This window comes from Heliangelus exortis, chromosome 12 (assembly GCF_036169615.1).
Source record: "Heliangelus exortis chromosome 12, bHelExo1.hap1, whole genome shotgun sequence".
Taxonomy (NCBI): Eukaryota; Metazoa; Chordata; class Aves; order Apodiformes; family Trochilidae; genus Heliangelus; species Heliangelus exortis.
Genome location: NC_092433.1, coordinates 19,251,568 through 19,271,981, shown reverse-complemented (window position 1 = coordinate 19,271,981; position 20,414 = coordinate 19,251,568). Strand labels below are relative to the sequence as shown.

General features: G+C 46.5%; 1 protein-coding gene across 2 annotated transcripts in view; it reads right to left on the bottom strand.

Moving 5' to 3' along the window:
• Window positions 1–18,988, bottom strand: part of LOC139801712 (contactin-4) — a 257,518-nt gene extending 238,530 nt beyond the window's left edge. The window contains exon 1 of one of the 2 annotated variants that reach the window (XM_071756351.1): window positions 18,821–18,988. The gene's annotated coding sequence lies outside the window, so the exon portion shown is untranslated. The remainder of the gene's footprint in view (window positions 1–18,820) is intronic. The other variant, XM_071756350.1, reaches the window with a different exon arrangement.
• Between the last annotated feature and the right edge of the window lie 1,426 nt (window positions 18,989–20,414).

Below are 20,414 nucleotides of genomic sequence, written 5' to 3'. Positions count from 1 at the left end.
AGGTGAAAACTGGCAATTACTCTTGAAGATACAGAGATAGGCAGGTAGGACATAAATCAAAACAGAGAGAATATGAATGCATTCTCTAGTTATTCAATGGGTATTTATTCAAGCGAGGTGTTTGGGGAAGGCTGTTACAGCAAGCCACGGGGTCCATGACGAGAAGTTTCTGCCATCTGCCTGATGTTACTTGGCAATCAGAAGAAAAGGAGATGAAGAGAAGTGAGTGCATTGTATGCAGCACACGAGGCACACAAAGCCATTCGGAAAGGAAAGGTCGGTGCTGGTCAGGCTGCCATGAATAGTATTTCTAGAAGATGCAAGGAGTTCATAATAAATACACTGATGAGTTTTAGGAACACTCTATTCTTCCACTCTACGGGGATTTTCAGGGAAGAGAAGAGGACACTCACGTGGACAGGATATAATTTTCAAGACCATATTCTTGCTCTAAAAAAGAAAAGCCTTTGTGTATTTCAAGGTCAGAATTCAGATGAACTTGCTGGATTTCATATTCACCGGGAAGAAACAAAATAAGTCCTAGGAAGCCCATTAAAAAAATATAATGTGCTTTTCTTCAGGAATTACTCTGAAATTGGGTGTCATGTATCTGACTTAATGCTCTAATGGTATGACTTGAACACTAGGGGAGGATTTACAGGAAATATCTGTTCCTTATCTGATTAGAGAAGGAAACCAAAGTCTGGCAGCCTGACACTCCAAGGTGGCTTGCTGTCAACCTAAACCTCCAAAATTAACTATTTATCATGGGATTAAACCAGATCTCACATTGTTCATGCCCAAAGGCTACTAGACCCCAAAGGAACAGACAGAAAATACAAAGTCAATACAAAAGCACAGAAAAAAAAAAAAAATTAAAAATGAGGTGGCCTGCCCACTATTTCAGAGGAAGAAATACAGCTCAGGCCAGTCCTATAGACATCCTGGCTTTTCAACTTATAGCTGGAAATTGTGACAAACCAAGCTTGGTGGGAGTTGTTACTGGAACAAAACACCTTGAAGAACAATTTCTGTCTAAGAAACAATTCAGGAGATTGCCAGCTATCAAAAAAATAATTCAAAAATCTTTTTTGGAAAGTCTCTCCTAATGGAAAAGGGCAGAAGCTCATCATGAGAACCTCACTTTTTCAAAGGAACAGTCCGGGGCTTTGTCGAGGCTGGAGATTTCTTTGCAGAGCTGATTTTTATCTTAAAAGCAGGTCCTTGAAAACAACTGGGAGCACGCCAAGGAGGCACACAGGCACTTCAGGGATCTTGAAAAGGTATCAGGAGACAGATTAGGAGAGCAGAGTTAGATTCAGGGGGTGCAGGACCTGGGGCAGCACCCAACAAGTCCCCCCTGGGGCTGGGCATCTCCTGGTCTCCACACCTCACTCTAGACCTGCTGGAGAGCCCACAAGCTGAGAGTAATCCAAAAAGATTTATACTCCATTTTGTTTTACTACATTCAATGAAATTAATTTCTATTGTATTATTCTGGATTGTGAATTATCATTCTGTTTTAGGAATAGAAACAGCACCAAACTCTACACCCATTACTTAGACAATCTACCAGCAATAATTAAAAAGAATTCTGTTAAAAGACCAAGGGAAATCAAAGGAAAACCTTAAGACAGAGGCACTTTTGTATGACAGACCTTCAGTGGTACACTAAGAGGAGCAGTAGTGCAGAAAGGGAGGAAGGTTAAATTTAAATACTGGTTTTAGTAAAATATGTACTGGAAGTGGCTCCTAAGAGGCCCCTGCCTGGGAGCAGCACTGAGGGTGCCTGCACAAGGCAGGAAGCAAAAAATTACAACTGACCAGCATTTGGTACCTTCTGTGTCACTTTAAAAGAGCCCTAACCTGCCACCCCAGAAAGTGATGTTTGTTTTGTTTTTTTTTTAAATAATCTTAATCATTGGGCTTTTTCACCTTTATTTAAAAGGTACAAGCACTTCATCTTGAATATAGAAGGAACATGTCTTTGCCCAACACGCTACCCAGCAGAAGGAAATTCAACCTGACACCATTTCCAGACAGCAAAGACAAACTTGATTTAGCAACTCTGACAGGCATTTATAAGCCAAATAAAATGGGAATCTAATTTCAGCCTCCCATACTGACATAATACACAACGTGTTTGGATGTCATCCCATGAATATTTCATGTATGAACAGCATCTTCTTTGGGAGCCAGATGCTTCCAGACACCCTCAAGAGGAAGTCCTGGGAGGCACTGAGGGCTTAATTGCTGTTTCTCAGTGAGCAACTGAGGAGTAAAGGAACTTTTAGATCCTTATTGACCTCTTAACCAGTTTGCCAGATGCCAACGTGTAAAAGTTTAGAAGTAAAAATCATGACTGAACCTGTCCTTCTAATTAATGGCCCTATTGATCAGCTAAGGTTTTCCTCATGTCACAAAACCTCTGGATTTTGGCAGGGTCCCTGCCAAAGATAAATTTTTACTTCTGGCTTGCTAGGAAAAAAGCAAAGAGTGAAAACTCTCCAGCATGCTAACAGCATCACTTCTAAAAGTGCATTGCTAATGAACTAGGGCCAAATTGGGTATTTACAGTCTCCAGAGCATTTTGGGTTGATTTGCATTGAGTTTCAAGGTTCAGCAGTTTAATAGCCAGCGTGGCCACATTTTTATCCCCTTCACTTCAAGTGCAGAAAAAGAAACAGCCCAAGTTACATCTCAAACAAGAAATCAATCCCAAATTCCACCTGGCATGTAGCCCATCTACGTAGAAAATGCAGCCCAGCTACAGCTCAAGTTTTGCTGCATTTTGTTACAAAACATTTGTGCAGCCCTTGAAGTTGCTCAGTAACTCCTGGACTAAAAATATAAGCAAGGAAAAAAAAAAAACAAACAACCCAGCACATAATTTAAATTACACTGAATATTTAATAATGGTAATGACCTAAATATTAGAAGCTCTTTGATGCATATTTCTGGGGAAAATGCATTTCTCCTTGACCTTTGCTTACTCATTACTTTGTCTACACATAATTAACACATTCATAATATCATATAAATGCCACCTATTGATACTGTCCCAAGGGCAACTAGTTAGCTAGGAAGAGCAGGGGACATTTACTAACTCATTTAGCTTCTCCTCACCATTAAACTGAGGAAACCCATTTGTCAAATCCCACAGAAATGTGTATTAAACAAGCAAGATTTAACTAGGTAATGCTCTAAAAGCAGTGACAGTCATTGAAAGGGACAGCCCCTAACAAGACCACCTGGGCACACAGATGATGGTGGTTCTACAGATATGTTGTAAGCCCTTTTAATGAGGGCTGCTAACTCCCGAGAGAAGATCCTTTTCCCATGCCAAGATAGATGTACCCCATCTTTTGCCATCAGGCTTGATGTGTATATTGATCCACGATCAAGGAACCCAAAGCTATTGGCACCATCCCTAAGCCATGAATTAACCTGCTGGATCTTCCTCCTAGTTCCTTCACCCACTGCTGTCATTAGAGGGATGAAGGAGAACACAACTTGCCTGCCTGACCACTTAACTTCTTGTCCCAGGGCCCTGAAATCTCTCATGATTGCTTTTGTGGTTTTGATACCAATTCATTGCTACCCACCTGGAAGACCCAAAGCAGGGAGGAATAAGAAGGCCTCACCATGGCTGGGAGTTTCCTCATCGTGTCCTTTATCCTGGCCCCAGGAGGCAGCACACTTCCCTATGACGTGGGTCCAGTCTGCAAACTGGGCTCTGTGCACCCCTTGAGAGGGAGTCACCCACAACAATGACCTTTTTTTTATCTTTTGTGGACTGTGTCAAAATCATTGGTCTAGGGCAAGTTGTCCTTGATGGGAGTTCTGGGCTCCGTGGGGTATGCTCAGCACTCTCCATTTCCCCCCCGAGGGCCCATTCCTGTAATGCAGGGGCTCTGAGGGCGCTGAAGCTCCTGAGGTAACGCTCCTGTCCCCTCTGTGGTGTTGGGCTGGGGTTCCCATTGTCCCTGCTCCTGGGAGTTATCTTGGGATGACTGAAGAGCTTCCTGGGATAACGGGATACTGAGATGGTAAGGACTCCTGTGGTTCACTAGTAAGATCTGCCTCCTGAGTCATTTTAGTGGTGAGCACGCTCATCAAACCCTCACCTGACTCCATCTCCCTGGCACCCCTCCATCTGCTCTCCTCCTGCAGCACTGCCACCCAGCAGAGCAGAGCACCACATCCAACATCCAACACAGCCATGGTCACTGCTGTCCCAATTGCCATGGAAAGGCTGGGGCATTCCCAACAGTCTGTGGCCTGGAGAGCCACGTCCTTCTGTGGAGGCACTCTGAGTATTCACACCCATTGTGGTGGGTGCTGGGAGCAGTCTTCTTCCTCCAAGTAGCAACCAGTGCTCCTTGATTAAATTGCAGCTCCTCAGCTCCCTGCTGCTGGCCCTACCCGTGCAAACTGCCCCGTGCACACTGCCCTGGCACCTCCCTGTTTACACTGCCCCGTGCACACTCCTGACACCTCCGTTTACACTGCCCTGTGCACACTTCCCTGACACATCCTTGTTTGCACTGCTCTGTGCACACTCCTAACACTTCCATTTGCACTCGCCTCACACCTCCCTGTTTATTTGCACTCCCCTCACATTTCCTTTGTTTGCCCTGCCCTCACACTCCCTTCACACCTCCCTGTTTGCCCACCCCACCCATTCTCCTCACACCTCCCTGTTTGTTTGCCCACAGCACCCACTACCCTCACACCTCCATTTGCCCTCCCCTCACACCTGTTTGCCCGCCCCACCCACTCCCCTCACACCTCCCTGTTTACCCTCCCCTCACACTCCCCGCACACCTCCATTTGTTTGCCCTCCGCGCACGCCCTTTTCCCGCTCTTTTCCCGCTCCCCTCCCTCCTCAGGGCCGTTCAAATGCCCCGCGCCTGCCTGGCCAGGCCCCCCCCGCTCCTGCTTGGCTGAGCCGGTCGCTTCTGGGTTTGTTCGGCGGTGCGGGGCAGGCGCAGGGAGCTGGGGAATTGCGGGAGAGGGAACCCGGGTGGGATTGCAGCCTCGAGTGGCACCGTCAGAAAGGGTCCTCAGGCTGCACCTTCCTACAACTGACACAGCAATGACCGTGCGCAAGTGTCCCCGTGTCACGGCTGTGGGACAGGTGTCATGCCCCGGCCCCTTCCTGAGGAAAGGATGCAGAAGGTGATGCTGCGACCGGGGTATGGCTCTGAGTCATCTGTGAAAAGCTTCCTGCTTCCTGGCTTTCTGATCAAGATTTTAAAAAGAGAAAGCTAGAGAAAACGTGCTTGGTAAAGGGATGAGGAGTGTACCACCTTATGCTCCAACAAGGGAAAAAAAAATTAATGAAGTAGGAAACTGTTACCAGGTTTTTCATTTTGTAGTTTTACAATAAAAGAAGGAGCTAAAATGAAATCTAAATTGAGTCAGAAGCAGGTGATATAAGGAATCAATACACAAAGTTATAAAATAAGTGAAGCTGTATGCTGGAAGAGACCCCTCTGGCAGATCCCATGGGAAGAAAATCCTGAGCACTTCAGCACCAAAATAAAAAAATCATAAGCAGCCTGGGGCAAATCATGGATTTCTCCTTTCTAATGTTGACTTAAATATGTAAATGTATTCACAAGATTGAAGGGGTGAGTAATGAGTGCTGAACATGCTGAGCAGTGACCATTAAAAACAATAGCAGCAAATACACAACAATAACAACAAAAAAAACCCAGGTTTCAAATTTGACTTTTCTACGTTCACCATGGAAACCTTTCAGCATTATCACTTTCCACTGAAGAAACACAACAGGGAAAGTTTTACCCTCGTTTTCCTTGTGGGGTGGAGGGCAGAATTTTCCCTCACGTGTTCTGCCAGAGCAGTTTGAAGCAGGAGTGTGTTTGGGTCTCCACAGAAACAAACCACAAACCCCTGACAGATCCCTTACAAATCCTCAAGTTCTGATCTGGGCGAAAGTGGTGAAAAGGCTAATGAGAGAAAAGGCTAATGAGAAGATCAAACACAGCAGAAATGGGGCAAAGTCTGTGCTTTGCCCAGCACTCTCTGCACATCTTTCTCTTCTGGCAGGACCTGCCCAGAAAATCCATCTCGAAGTGTCCAAGGTCTCTGACAAGTACCTGACAGCTGATGGATGGATCAAACCCAATATCTGGAATATAAAATGATAAGGTTCAGAAATGAAGGGGATGAGTGACAGTGGCTATGAAGATGAATGGGCAAGGGAAGCTTCCCAGCAGAAGGCTGCATCTCCTTCTCTCCATGCAGAGGATAACAAATGGGTTGGCAACAACAAGAATTAATATTCAGCTATGAATATTGATCTTTAAAAAAAAAAAAAAAGGGTGTTTTTCTATTCGTTAGCAATGTTGCCAACACGTGGAAGGTATTTAAGACCTTATGAAACTTAACTGTGACCTAGGATAAAATGTGTCTACACCAACATGCCACCACTCCCTTCCCAAAGCCATCAAAGTCACCCCAAAGACAGCTTTATGACCTCTAAACATGTGCAGATTCAGAAAAGGATAAGCAGATTATCCTTTACATGTTTTCCAACACATAACATGACCCAACAGGCAACAGTAATGAGTATAATAGTAGAATAGAATAGAGAATAGTAAGTATTCAGAGAATAATAAGAGCAATGTTATCCAAAGAGTAAAAAAAGAGAGGAAAAAAAGCCACAAGCATTTTGGATCAAGGCATATTTTCTGCTATGAATCACTCTGTCCAGTTTTAATAACTTAATTTAATCATTAGTAAAAATAAGCAGTCTTATAAATTAATTCTCAGGAGTGTCCTACTTCATTGACATTTTCCATCACAGACAGAAGTTGCTCAAAGAAAAAGTTTCCCCTAATAACCACTTCTCTGGACCACTACACACCTTTTTTTCCCAATGCAGCTCCCACCCCCTGAAGCCCAGCTGAACTCTTTTATTCCTGTATTCCTGCCACCCTCCTATCCCCAGATGATGGATTTAGCCATTTGCACAAGTGGAATTTGAGGAGCCATCCCAAACAGACACACATTTCCTGCTCATTTCTCTACAAATAATTCTCCTTTCCTGGATATCCTGTACCAATGGCATCTTCCCTGCCAACTCACCCACCACCCCACAGCACCATTCAGTAATTAACCAACAGGCACTCATTAGAGCTCCTCCTTCTGCTATTTACCTTTTTTTGGCCTCCATTTGCCTTTTTTTTTTTTTTTTTTTTTTTCCTCACCTTCCACAATATTTGGGTCAGTCACTTTTGGTTCTTTCCCTTTTTGCATTGTCTCCCACCCTGACAGGTGTTATGGGAAAAGCATCTTCTGGTTGTATTATTCATTTATAAACACACAGAAAAATTGCACAGCCACATACTCAGCAAAACCAAAACACCCTTGGGGACAGTTGGCCAACTTGAGTTCACAGATACTGATGACAACTTTCCTCCCCTTCCATTCTCATATTATATATTTTATTTAGGAGGGCTTTTTTTTTTTTCCCTAAGAGAGAATCCAAAAAGACTGAACAGAAAAAAAAAAAAAAAGTGCTTGGTTAGAGAGGGAAAAAAGGATGAAGCTAAAGAAGTTGTGGGGTTTTTGTTTGTTTTATTTTTTTTTCTGGTCCTCTGTTAATCCTGAGGGAAATCAGTGCAATTCAAAGGGTTTATTTTTTTTTTCCCAGCTAAACATCTAAGTCAGCTCATGTTCATGTGAAACTCAGCTTACTATAGAGAGGCAAAAGAAATAAAGCAGTCCATCAATTATTGAAAGTGTTTGGCCCTGATCCTGTAAGGGCTTGGGTGCAGGCTTAATTTTCTCAGAGTTTTAAAGCCAGAGACTCAGGCAGTGAAATGACTGGAAAAGCAAATGCACAAACTGCCTTTTTCAGCCAAAAGAAGAAGAATCCTTCTGGTGGTGGCCAGAGGATGCTCTGGGCAGACAAATCCAGCCCTGGGTGGTCAGGGCATGGTCCCTACCAGCCCCACAGCCCCCTCCACCAGCACCAGCTCAGGGTGGGTCAGAGCCAGTAAGTGGGGTCCAGGCTTGGATTAAAGAGAGAGGAGGGAGGGGTGATGGTTCCCCAAATCTTCATGGCATGGGGCAGACCCAAGGGCAGCTCAAGTACTGTGTCCAGTTCAGGAAGGAGATTGAGGTGCTGGAGCAGGTCCAGAAAAGAGCAAGGAGGCTGGGAAGGGATCCAGCACAAGTCCTGTGAGGAAGGGCTGAGGGAGCTGGGGGTGTTGAGGCTGGAGAAGAGGAGGCTCAGGGGAGACCTCATCACTCTCTCCAACTCCCTGAAAGGAGGTTGGAGCCAGGGGGGGGTTGGGCTCTTTTCCCAGGCAACTCTCAGCAAGACAAGAGGGCACAAGAGGTCTCAAGTTGTGCCAGGGGAGGTTTAGGTTGGATATTAGGAAAGGATTCTTTGCAGAGAGGGTGCTCAGCCATTGGAATGGGCTGCCCAGGGAAGGGGTGGATTCTCCATCCCTGGAGATATTTCAAAAGAGCCTGGATGTGGCACTCAGTGCCATGGGCTGGGAACTGCAGCGGGAGTGGATCAAGGGTTGGACTTGATGAGCTCTGAGGTCCCTTCCAACCCAGCCAATTAATTCTATGGTTCTATGAGCCTCAGTGCCAGCTCACGTTGAGCCCAAAGCAGCCATGGTCCCCAAGTCCTTTTCAGTAGAGATGCTGAAATCCAGCTGTAGAGATGCAGAAAGCACAGGTACAGAGTTCATATGGATCAAAATATACTGCATTGTATAAAAAGAGAGGTGGAGGTAGTGCACGTGATCTTTGTTCTTACAAGAAGTGGATTGCAATAGAGAAATGCATTCCTCTGTTCCATGGAATTTAATTAGTTACTAAATTTAGAGCCTGTCAGCATGGTTATAGAGGATTCACTGCAGCTGGATTTAAATATTGCATGATACTTTATATTTTACACAATACTAATGGATGACATTATGTTAGCAGAGATATTGTCAAGTATTTCTATGCAAATGCTTAGGTCTACTCATAATGTTTTAGACAGCTAAATCATACTTGATTACATTTTTTGAAAGAGATTCTCAGTCCCAGGTATTGGCAGCTTGGAAGGAAGAATTCAGAGCCCCCAAGACCCATGCAGCAGGGGAGGGCAGATCCAAAGCAAAAACACATGTGCAAAAATAATTAAAAATAATTAAATAAAAAATAATTAAAGCCTTTTCAAGCAAAAGACAGAATTATTATGCAGCCCATGTGGTATAAGAAAAGAAGTCAGTGTTAATATTTTTCCTCTGCCACAAACAATATTTTTTCTTACTCAGTACCCTAAAATGCAAAGAATTTGGGCAGAGCTTACTCAGAGCTGAAGTGCCCAAATATCTCTGACCATCTCAGCCTGTGCATCCCAGTCCTTCATCTCCAATAAAACACACAACCAGCTCAGGAGACTTCCACAGGGATAATTAAAGACCTGAAATTCTGAGCCCATTCAGAGATGACACTAATAAGGGTCAGATAAATTCTCCAATTTGATGCTAACTGCTCCTACATCAAACAGCTGAGCTTCCCAAGGTTCTTTCTCCTGGAGAAAGCTATAGCCTGGCCTAAATTTTCAGAGCCTTATTTAAAAGTCACCACGCCAGACAAGTCTCTGCCATTTCAGACTGGTGCAATTTGTGAAGGATTTTATAAATCCTTGAAGAGCATTCCTCCTCCTTCTTTTTTTAATTTGTTGGGGTTTTTTTTCTTCTTTTTTATTGAGCAGATTGATGCAGCCCAAGCTATTCTGCAAGCTCTGTGGCTCAGTACTACGTGGGGCTGCCAGAGATAGAAAGTGGATGATCCAGAAGTGCCATTTGAAAACGTGACCCTGAATTTTAGTCAACAGATGGGATTTTCCAGGTATAGCACTGTGTTATCTCTGATATCTGAACTCAATTTAAGTTTGCTCTATAAGATTATTTTCATTTCAACCCCTTTGGACACTTGCAACACCAATATTTCCCTTCTCCCCAAACGAATCTAATTTGGTCTTGCACTGAACTCTGCTTAGAAAGCTGTTTAGTGGCAATGTTTCAGAAATAAGAATCAAATTTTCTTGAGTGAAATAAAATTAGCTATCCAGGAAAGGATAATCCACTTTTCTAGGGGCAGAGATTCCGTATTTCAGGTAATGGTTCTAAAATACAATAATAATGATAATAATAAAATGGTTTTGAGCTGCAGTGCGTGCTGATGGCAAGGAGGCTGCTGGAGGTAGCCTGGCTGTCTCGAGACACACCAGGAATGACTGGAAGCATTAGATGCTCTACAAAAGTGTGTGCTTAAAGCACAAACCTCAGACTTCCTGAGTTGTTAAAGTGAAGGGGAAAAAAAAAACATCAGAAAAACATCAGGGTAATAGCTGAAGGTTTGGTCCTGGGGCTGGTTTGGATTTGGAGACCACTCTGGTGCAAGGTTAAATGCTTTTAAAAGAGGGTTTGAAGGACCTTCCTCCTGGACCACAACAGAAACACCTGGTTTCAGGGATGCTACAGAACCATTTTGGGTGGAAAAGACCTCAAAGATCATCAAGTCCAACCATCAGCCCAGCACTGCCAAGGCCACCACTAACCCCTGTTCCCCAGCACCACATCTACAGGGCTTGGAAATCCCTCTGGGAATGATGATTCCACCACTGCCCTGGGCAGCCTGGGACAGAGCCTGAGAACCCTTTTAGGGAAGGAATCATTCCTAATATCCAAGCTAAACCTCCCCTGGTGCAACTTGAGGCCAGTTCTTGTTTTATCACTTTTTACTTGCTGCCTGGCCTGTGTTACCAGGCAGGCTGTGCTCACGTCAGGGTGTGACATGATTCAATTTTGACTCTTGGAAACCTTCTCAATCAAATCCTCTTCTTTTTCCCATGGACTCACTACAAATAAATTTCTCCCCAAACAATTGCGCGATGCTCCCATAACAGCCAGCAAGTCATTTGGGTTTTTTTTTCTCCCCCCTCCCAAGTCCTCCATGGGGAAGTACCTTGAAGAGTGAAGACCAGCAGTGCCAGTGCCAGGAGGGCTCAGCTTTTCCACATCTGCTCCAGGGATGAAGGACATGCAAAGTCCTGACCCACATGCTTGCTGCAGAAAGCCCTTGGCTGGTGAGACCACACCATTCCCAGCTTCCATTTAGCTGAGCAAGCCAAGATGGGAACCCATTAATTTGCTGCATGAGTTATAGTTCCCTACAGCACCTTTTGTTCACTGTCAAGGTTCTGAAACAGTGACGAATGCAGCCACATTCAGCCCAAAACTCTGGCATTTGATATACTAAATCATTCCAGATATTAAATGTCTCAGCAATAAGCCTAGCAAATGAATTCCTCTGGAGCCCACACTTCTTGCTCTACACGAGGCAGGAGGGACTCCTGATACAGTCCCCGATTGTTTCATGGAAAATTATGCAGTTTGCTTGCTCCCAGGAAACCAGAATCCCAGGAAAATTCACACCACTTCCAGTGGCTACTGACAGAAGCTGCAAATCTGCCTGCCTAGCCCAGGCAGCAGAAGGCAGTTTGGGGCCTTAGGAGCTCACCACTTTCTCCTATTTTAATATCAGGAGCTGTCCATGCATATAACATTTCCACTTACCCCAGTAAATAACCAGAAAAGGCTGCCACAAAATAAAGAAATGGGAACACAGTCAGCACGCTCTGAGCAGCAAGACACAGGTTTTTGGTCTTCACTCTTACCAACAGCACTATTCATCTTTTTTTTTTGTTTAAAAAAGATCTGTCTCCTTCAGCTGGCTGAAGCCACGAGAACAGAGTGATGATTCTCACTCATTTGGGAAGAGCCCCTAACTTTGCCAAGGAGTCCCAAAGCAAAGCAGACTGAGGTGTGAAGAGGGTGGAACAATTGCTGCTTCGTTTTTCATTTCTCAAAATCACCACCAGACCTATCCCAGCAGTTAACACAGGAATTTTGCAGGCTTCATAAACAGTGGAGGTATTACCCATTATCACACAAGTAAAAATTAGTTTGACCTTTCCAGCTTCCTCATCCCAGGCTTCCTTTATTTCCACTTGACTAGAGAAAATACTGAGTCAATCCATGTTCTGGGCTCTTCACCCTCAGAGGGTGAAGGAAACCTTCTCAATCAAATCCTTCACTCTTTTCACCCTCTGAGGGTGAAGAGAATTACTTTATCTTCACCCTCGGAGGATGAAGAGATATTTATATTTATAATTGCTATCATTTATATATTATATATATGTATATTTATAGTCATACATTTGAGTCATGTTTTTTTTCCCCTACATCTGCAATCAGAGGAGACCCAAACACGAAATTCCCCCCAGTAATTTCTGGACTTTGACCAGGATGTTATTAGTGCTCTGGAGGAAGGACCCAACCTCACAATTAGCATTGCTCTGGATCTGCTTTCCCCATCTCTGCCTCCCTGCTAAAACAACCTGAGATATGTTCATTTCATATTCGTGGTAGGAAGTGCTGGATAACAACACGAAAATACAGAAAATTAAAATACAGCTGTGGCAGGGCAGCAGCCACCACGGAGGGAAGGAAAACCTTCTCCCTGCCTACAGAGACTCCTGCCTGCTGCACACCCAGCACTCAGCTGGCAGAGCTCCTGTCACCAGAATGCTTTGGACTGGACCAACCCTGAGCTCCACAGCCATAGGAACCCCCCCAAAAAGCCTTCCTAAAAGGACAACTGAGCACAGCCACCCCAGCCCTCGCAGGACTGATGGCTGCAGAGTTTAAAATGTTCCTTCACAACTAATCAGTACTTTCTAACCCTAAGTTGGACCCAACACAGGACTTGTCCTGATCATCTTGTGTTGAAACTATAGTTGCTGGGGAGGAGCAGAGGGAGGGAGATGCTGAGCAAGCCTCAACCCCCCCTCACCTGTCAGCCCAAATGTCAGAGGAGCTGCTGCAGCACAGGGGAACCACTGAATCATTGAGTGGCTCTGGCTGGAAGGGACCTTAAAGATCATCTCAATGCTACCCCCTGCATGGGTGGCAGAGAGGGACCAGGCAGGGTGAACAGCAGTGAGTATAAAGTGGTGGGGAAAAACAAGGGGGAAACTGAAGCCTAGAATGGCCTTGGGGTTCAACAGAAAATCACAACTCTGATGAGGGAAACATTTCACCAGGAGAAAAATTATCTTTTTCTAGAGATTCCCCGAACTTAGGAATCCTGAGAAAAACACACCAGAGGAAAAAAAAAAAACCTGATTAGGGTTACAGGCATGAAATTCAATAGCCACCTAACAGCCTGCAAACTGCACTGGCTCTTTCCAGAGCTGCAGAAAGAGGGATGCTCCCGAAGTGCCAGGGAGGGAAGGAGAGCTGTGGGGTGGGATGTGTCGGAGCTGAAGCTGCAGCTGAGCCATGCAGTGCTATGGGCTGAGTGCTGCCACCCCGTGGGATCTGTCACCCGTGTCTGGCCATGTCATGCTCTGCTGGGCTCCCTGCTCAGCAGCACACCTCTATGTGGAGGAAATTTGGGCTCTGAAGCCCAAACAAGTTGTTTCCAGAGACGCATCCCACACTGAAAGAGGTTTGAACATTTATTCAGGAGTTGGAAATGTTTGTAAATATGATTTAGAACAAAAAGGTTACTGAACTCTGGCCAGAATAAGAACAAATATTATAATTCAAAACAATTTGCATGTAGAAGCTAACAACCTGCTGTATTTACACAATTCCTATTTACTCATGCATATCAAGGCTGGGATTGCCATCTCTTGTTTTGCACATTGCTAATAGCTGATTCTGTTTGAAATTAACTCTTCTGCTGGGCTCCAGGTCTCACTCATTTCTACTTGCAGCTATACGTGCACAACAGAGGGCATCATACATCTCCCTAATTGAACAATACAGATCAATTAAATATGAAAAGTCATTCTTGGACTAAAACCCTCTTAGGCAAACGTTCTGCTCTTATGCTAAGTAATTCTTACAAAAGCTCAGAGCCGAGTGCTCTTCAGCAGCTTTCCTTTTTTGTTTTTTTGTTGTTTTTTCCCCCCCACCCAAAGAGTGGGAGATAAAGACCCAGGAGATCCATCCATTCCCTCGTGACAAGAGCATCCAGAGCTTTTGCCTCTGTTTCACAAGAGCATGGTGGCAGTAAAAAAAAAAAAAATCTTATTTGATGGAAGCTACTCTGTTGTATGAAGGGGCACCACTGCTCCTTTCACACTTCTCTGGTGGGTCACACCACTACAACCAAGTGCAGTGTTATCCAACATCATGGAAAATCACATGGAATTCATCTAAGCACCAGCAGCCCACCAGCTACAGGTTCCTCACATGTACAGTAGATAAAATCTGGGAGGCCCACTTAAAGGCCCAAGGGGAGAAGATCCCAGCAAACACTTCACACCCTTGGTGGTGTCAGAAGCCAAGGTTGCCATGATGGGCTAAGGTCCCCCTGGCCACAGCTCAGCTCTGTAGCAGCTTGCAGGAGTGTTTACATTGCTATTGACTCCCCAGCACATGTTCCTGGCTAATAAACCTTTCCTATAAAAAATTATTGGCTTAAAGCCAGCAAAAAGTTAACAGAAGGATTTGGCTCAGGTGTGAGACCAAGGAAGGAAACCTGCAGGAAAAGAGAAAACAGAGGGGTTTTTATTACCAACACCAAGGATGCCATTTATTCCCTTTCCTAGTCTTCTAAATGAATAAAAGGACCTGCTAGACCAGATGTAGATGGATTTAAATACCACTTCATTACCTAATACATACAAATAATAAATAATAAATAAATAAATAAATAATCTGAGGCTGACAGAGATCTTTTACTGACAGAACTTATCAGAGAGTGAATCAATGTGGAGTCAGAAGCAGCTCAGGACTGGCCCGTGTCCTGGATGGCCACCAAGTGCCAACAGATGTTGGAAACTCTGGAGTCTCAGCAGAAGCAGATTAACTCAGGAAACCCCAGGAAATGCAAGTGATGACCAGGTCAGAAATTAAACTACTCTTGAGAAAGTCTGCAGGAGGTGCAGGGACCCATGTGGAAAATTGTACTGTCTCACACTTACCTTACTGAAGTCCACAGGCTGCTACATCTATGCTGCAATTCTGCAGCTGAGCAAAAAAATCTCAGTTGACATTGCAGAGACAAAATCTGTTCCTTTATGCTGCCTAAATTTGAATCCTGCACATGCCCACGTCACCATGTTCCCAAAATCCTTTGACCCTCTTGGTCCTGAGGGTTTAACTTTCAGTGATTTAACCCAGCAATTAAAAAAACCCCAACATAACTTGCTTTTTCTTGATTGTCCTGTTGAAACAGACTTTTTGTCCTGCAGGTTAAGATAAAAAGTGGGTGCTTGTATCTAGGGAAAAGCAAAGAATGAAGTTATTTCCTAAGTACAACAGACATAGTACTGGAACCCCCTGTTTAGAGTAGAAAACACTGTTGTCGTGGTTCACAATGAAGTGTGAGCTTCATTTGTGCTAAGATTAGGAGCAGGTTTGAGACAAAATATTGGTTTAACATCACCATTCCTGGTGGATAATGGTAAGGGCCAGGGAGCAGCTGTGCCCTCAGATGAAAAGGGGCCTGGGTTAGATGTCATCATTATATATTTGCTTTGCTAATAATATAAAAGGGGGAAAAAAAAAGAATGAATGACTGCTGTCATGATATTCATATTGGTATTTGAGGAACCACTGTAGCAGATAACAGGAAAGATGTGTGGAAGTTTGAATCTTGGCAGCAGGCCTAGATGAGAGTTTGGGAGCTGACATCTGTGGATTTGGTGTGATTCACGGTACTTCTCTGGGAGGGTGATTACCTCCTTGTCGAGGGCTGCACATCACTCAGGCACCAAGCAGCAGCCTTCCAGGGTCTGCATGTGAAAGGAAAATTCCCAACTGTTGCACCAAACCCTCTTCAAACCCAGCTCCATCCTCTGCAGAACACCGGGGCAGAACAACAGGTCACCGGCAAAATGAAAAGGAGCCTGCAAACAGCTTTTAGAGGGACATTAGTGGGTCGTTTCAGGCCACAGATGGGAGGTGTGGGAAGAAACCCCAGACTTGCTCTGGTCTAAAAATAGCCCTGTGGTGATTTATGAAGTTTCAAAGGCAGCAGAGTATTTTTAAGCAACAGCATCTTCTCCCTGCAGCCCAGGAGCTGTGCCCTGATGGAGACAGCCCGGACCTCAGCCTGCTTCACAGGAACATTCAGAAAGACCAGGAGAGAAATAAAAAGGCAATGATCTAGCCATCTGTGGTTAACAACCCTCCTTCAGCTCTGCCGCGGTTTTACCTCCGCTTTTACTGCTTGTTTTGGGTTTTTTGTTTCAATCAAGTTAACTACACAGAACTATCAGAGGAAGGCAGCTCTCTAAAGCAAGGGGAACACGTTGTTGTCCCAGGATACCTACTGAATTATTCTGAAGTTTTGCATTAGTGGTTGAAATTGTAGAAATTAGCTGTCCAAGACAGGGTAAAATAAGAATGGATTGTAAATCAAAGAAATGTTAATCCAAATAAAGAACAAGAAACATTTTCATGCATGAGGAGGTGCAAGTTTGGGAACCCAGGTGGGCTCCCACACCAGCTCCCTGCAGTGCTGCTGTTTTTTCCCTGTAGAATCAACACTCCTTAGCTGATGGTTAAAAAGCACCCCCCGGGCAAGAAGAGAGACTAACACTGGAAATAAAGCTGAGAGCACCTCAGGGAAGCATGACTGTGGTCCCAGAGACCAGAGCTTGTCCCAAACCAGGGCTGGAGGTTGCCCTGGTGGCCCAGAGGACACCCTGAAGACACACTTGTGCCTTATGGGACACCCCCAGTGACCTCAGGCAAGGGACTGCAGAGCTCCAGACATGCCTCTGAATGCATGTGAAGTTTGGTTTGAAGGCACTATCATTTCATCGTGTTTACAGGCTCAGGGAGCAGCGAGGCTCCTTGCACAGGTAAGCTTTTCTTCTGCTTGTCACTCCCGTTGAAAACCACACATTTTGTCACCACGTCAGACAGCACAGGCTGAGGCTGCTGCCAGCGCTAGATGGGCGAAGCAAAGAGCTCAACTCCACTGCAGAAGATAAGGACGGGAAAATTTCCAAGTCTGCCGGAGTCCTGCCAGGATCATTCAAGTCCTAACTACCTCCAGGCACACCCCGTCCAACACCACCAAGAGCTGCCTCCAGCCAAGCCAACACATGGGGTGGGAGACCCTGGGAGCCTCCCCACGGGTGTTATTTACACGCACACACTTAACAAACAAGCAAACAAACAAAACAAGGTTTGGGATGTGGTGATGGGTTAGTTCACTTGATGGGATGTGCTGTAACACCTCCTGAAACCCGGCAAAACCTTGTCAGATGTATTTAGGTCTGCCCGGAGTTCAGCCCGGGAGGGAGAGGTTGCTGCACGGCAGCAGAAGCCATTGTCTAAAGCCGGCTGCTTGGGGGAAATTAGCAGTGTGCACACTCCTAAATGAGGCTGTACAGCAGGAAAAAGAGGGATTAGCCGTGTAAAAGAACTCCTCTTGGTATTAGATTAAAGAGGGGAGGTGACTTTGAAAGATTATTCAAGAACCATTTAAGCAGTTTTTCAGGGAATTACAAATGTTAAAAAAAAATAAAAAAAATACAAGCTCCTCAGGTCCAGAAAAGAAAATAAAGTGTCCTGGCCAGGAAAACAGCAAAAAAAAAAACAACCAAAACCCTTCAGGAGGATCCGGCAGGCTGAATCCATCACCCTCCTCACCCCCGCCTGGCAGCGGCGTGGGGAGCCCCGGCTGGAGCATCGCACCCAGGGACGGAGCTGCTGGCAGGGAGCAAGAGGAACCCGGCGATGGCTCCGGCACCTCCCTGCTGCTGGGATGGGCCGGGGCATTCCCGAACCCCCGGGTACATCCCCGAACCCCTGGCTGCGTCCCCGAACCCCCGGCTGCATCCCCGCCTGTGCCCCCCCATCCCCGGGACGGAGCGCGGGGATGCTCTGAAGAGAGGATCTTCAGGGCTTGGATAGAGGCTCACACCAGTGTCTGCTCTCCTCTAAATGCTTCATCTGCTAGGATGCAGGTCCTGAACCGAACCCTGTAAACAGGGGGATGTGCAGGATAAATACACAGGACCTGACTTCTCCCCACAGCCAAATGTTCCCCTTCTTTCCCGGCACCTCAGGGTGCCTCATCAACATGCTGCCTCTTAATCCTTTGCCAACATTAAGCCAGCGAGGGAAAACATTGCATTGCTGCAAGACATCAGACTGGTTTTTTGACCCCTCCTTGCCAAAAAAAAAAAAAAAAAAAAAAAAAAAAAAAAAAAAAAAAGCGCTTTTGCTCAGTCTATAAGGTACCGGATAATTAGTATGTAAGATACAAACTATTGCCACTTGTTATGCAAGCGGCATCGCTTAATTTGTAGTTTAGAGAGCAAGTCATCCCTGTCTGGGATAAATAAAACAAGATGCTGCATTATGGTGCTGGCGACACGGGAGCCCCGGCAGCCTGGGGAAGGGAGCAAAAGCTGAAACTCGAGCGAGGAGCCCCGCCTGCATCCACCAAAAAGTTATGCATGCATTGCCTGGCAGGGAGCAGCCCCCTCCGCCCGCACAGCCCCGGCCCCGCGCTCCCCGGCTCTGCCCACCGCGCAGACACCGCGCCCGCGCTGCGCTCCGCATCCCGCTCCGCATCCCCTTTTGGCTCCGCACCCCTCCGGGCGCTCCTTCCCGCTCGCCGCAGTCCTTTGCCTTTATTTCTTCCCATTTAGAATTTAATATTTTAATTTTTTTTTTCCTCCTCTTCTTTCCAAAATCCGCTTCCCTACACCCGGTGCGAAGACGCCTCCCGCGCTTACCTGTGCGGGGCGGGGAAACATGCTGTGTTCCGCGGGTGCGGGCGCCTCCTGCCCACCTTGCGCGGCCGCAGTCCCGAAGCGCGCAGCTCCCGCAGCTGCCCGCGGCCGCAGCATTGAGCGGCGGCGGCCGGGGGAGCCGGGCGGGCTCCGCGCAAACCCCACCTCCCAAACCTGCGCCGTGCGCGGGGGGCGGGCGGAGGAGCCGCGGCAGCGCGGGCGCGCTTAACCCTTCTCCTGCCCGGCAGCGCGGGCGCGGTTCCTGCGCGCAGTAGCAGCGAGCAGCAGAACCCCGGGACACGGCTCCGCAGGGGTGGCTGCAGCGGCTCAGCCCCCGGCTCGGGGGGTTCTTACCCCCCAGACACACCCGGAGCCTTTTTTTTCTCTTCTCTTTTAACCCCGACGGACACAGGACCCGTCCGCACCCGCGGAGCCGCAGCGCGGGGGTTATTTCCCGCTCCCCGTTTTTTTCCCCTCCTCGACCTACTGGCGGGAGACCCGAAAGTCCCAAATTACATCCCCCCCCGTGTTGCTCTCCGGCATTAATCTCATCTTTGCCATAATTGTTCTCACTCTTCCCCAGCGTTCTCCCTCCTCCCACCGCTGCTCTGCCAGGCTCTGCCTCGGCCCCTTTGGCACCACCGGCCCACCCTCTCCTTCCAGCCCTTTTTGCTGACCCTCTTCGTCTAAAAAAGTAATAAAAATGAGGGGCTTGAGCAGAGAGCTGCCCATGGGGCCCACCATCCATCCTCACCATCGCTCCCCACTTGGGAGCCCGCCACTCGCTGCCGCAATGCAAATGAGGAGCCACCGGCTGCTTGGGAAGTCCGAGCTGAGGTTGAGTGAGCAGAGTGGTTTAAAGGCACAAAGAAAAGGGAAAAGAAACCTACCTTTCTTCCCATCCTGGAATCTCATGCCGGGAAGGGCTCTTAAATGGCCATGGAAGAAAAAAAAAAAAAAAAAAGCCTTTCTGAATGCTAAAGAGAGGGTATTCAGTCTTAACTGTGCCTCCCCTGGGTTTTGTGGGATTAAGTGAAACCCTTATTATGTTTAATTATCTCTAGAGTTGCTCTCGGTGCTTGCTGCCTTGCTTTATGGTTTAATAAACTGTGCATCGATATAAACTGAATGACAATTAACATTAGTGCAGGTTGGATTCGCCTTTATTGCTGCTCACAGGTTCTCTCTCACTCGACATGCCTCCACTGCCAGCTTTCATTGCCATCCATCAGCCCCTCTTTATTAGCTCCCGGCTCCAGAAGGTGCTTGGGAAGCACCTGGAGCTGCTCTGGAGGGTGGCTGTCCCCAAGCAGGGCTCAGCTGTGCTGGTCCCAGGGGCTGGGGCAGCACTGCACCCAGCAGGGAAGCTGTTGGAGATACCTGAGCATATTCAGGTGGCCCAATCCCGAGCAGCTGCTGGGTACCAAAACCCACAGCATCTGAGAGAAGCTTGGAGGATGTCCCCAAACATCTGAACTGCTCTGAAGAGGTCAGGAGGGGCCAATGCTGCCTTTCCTGAATCCTAGCAAAGGTTTCAGATTGGACCAAGTTGTGAAATGGTGTCTGGAGAAGGCAGGAATGTTGTACTTGAGCCGTG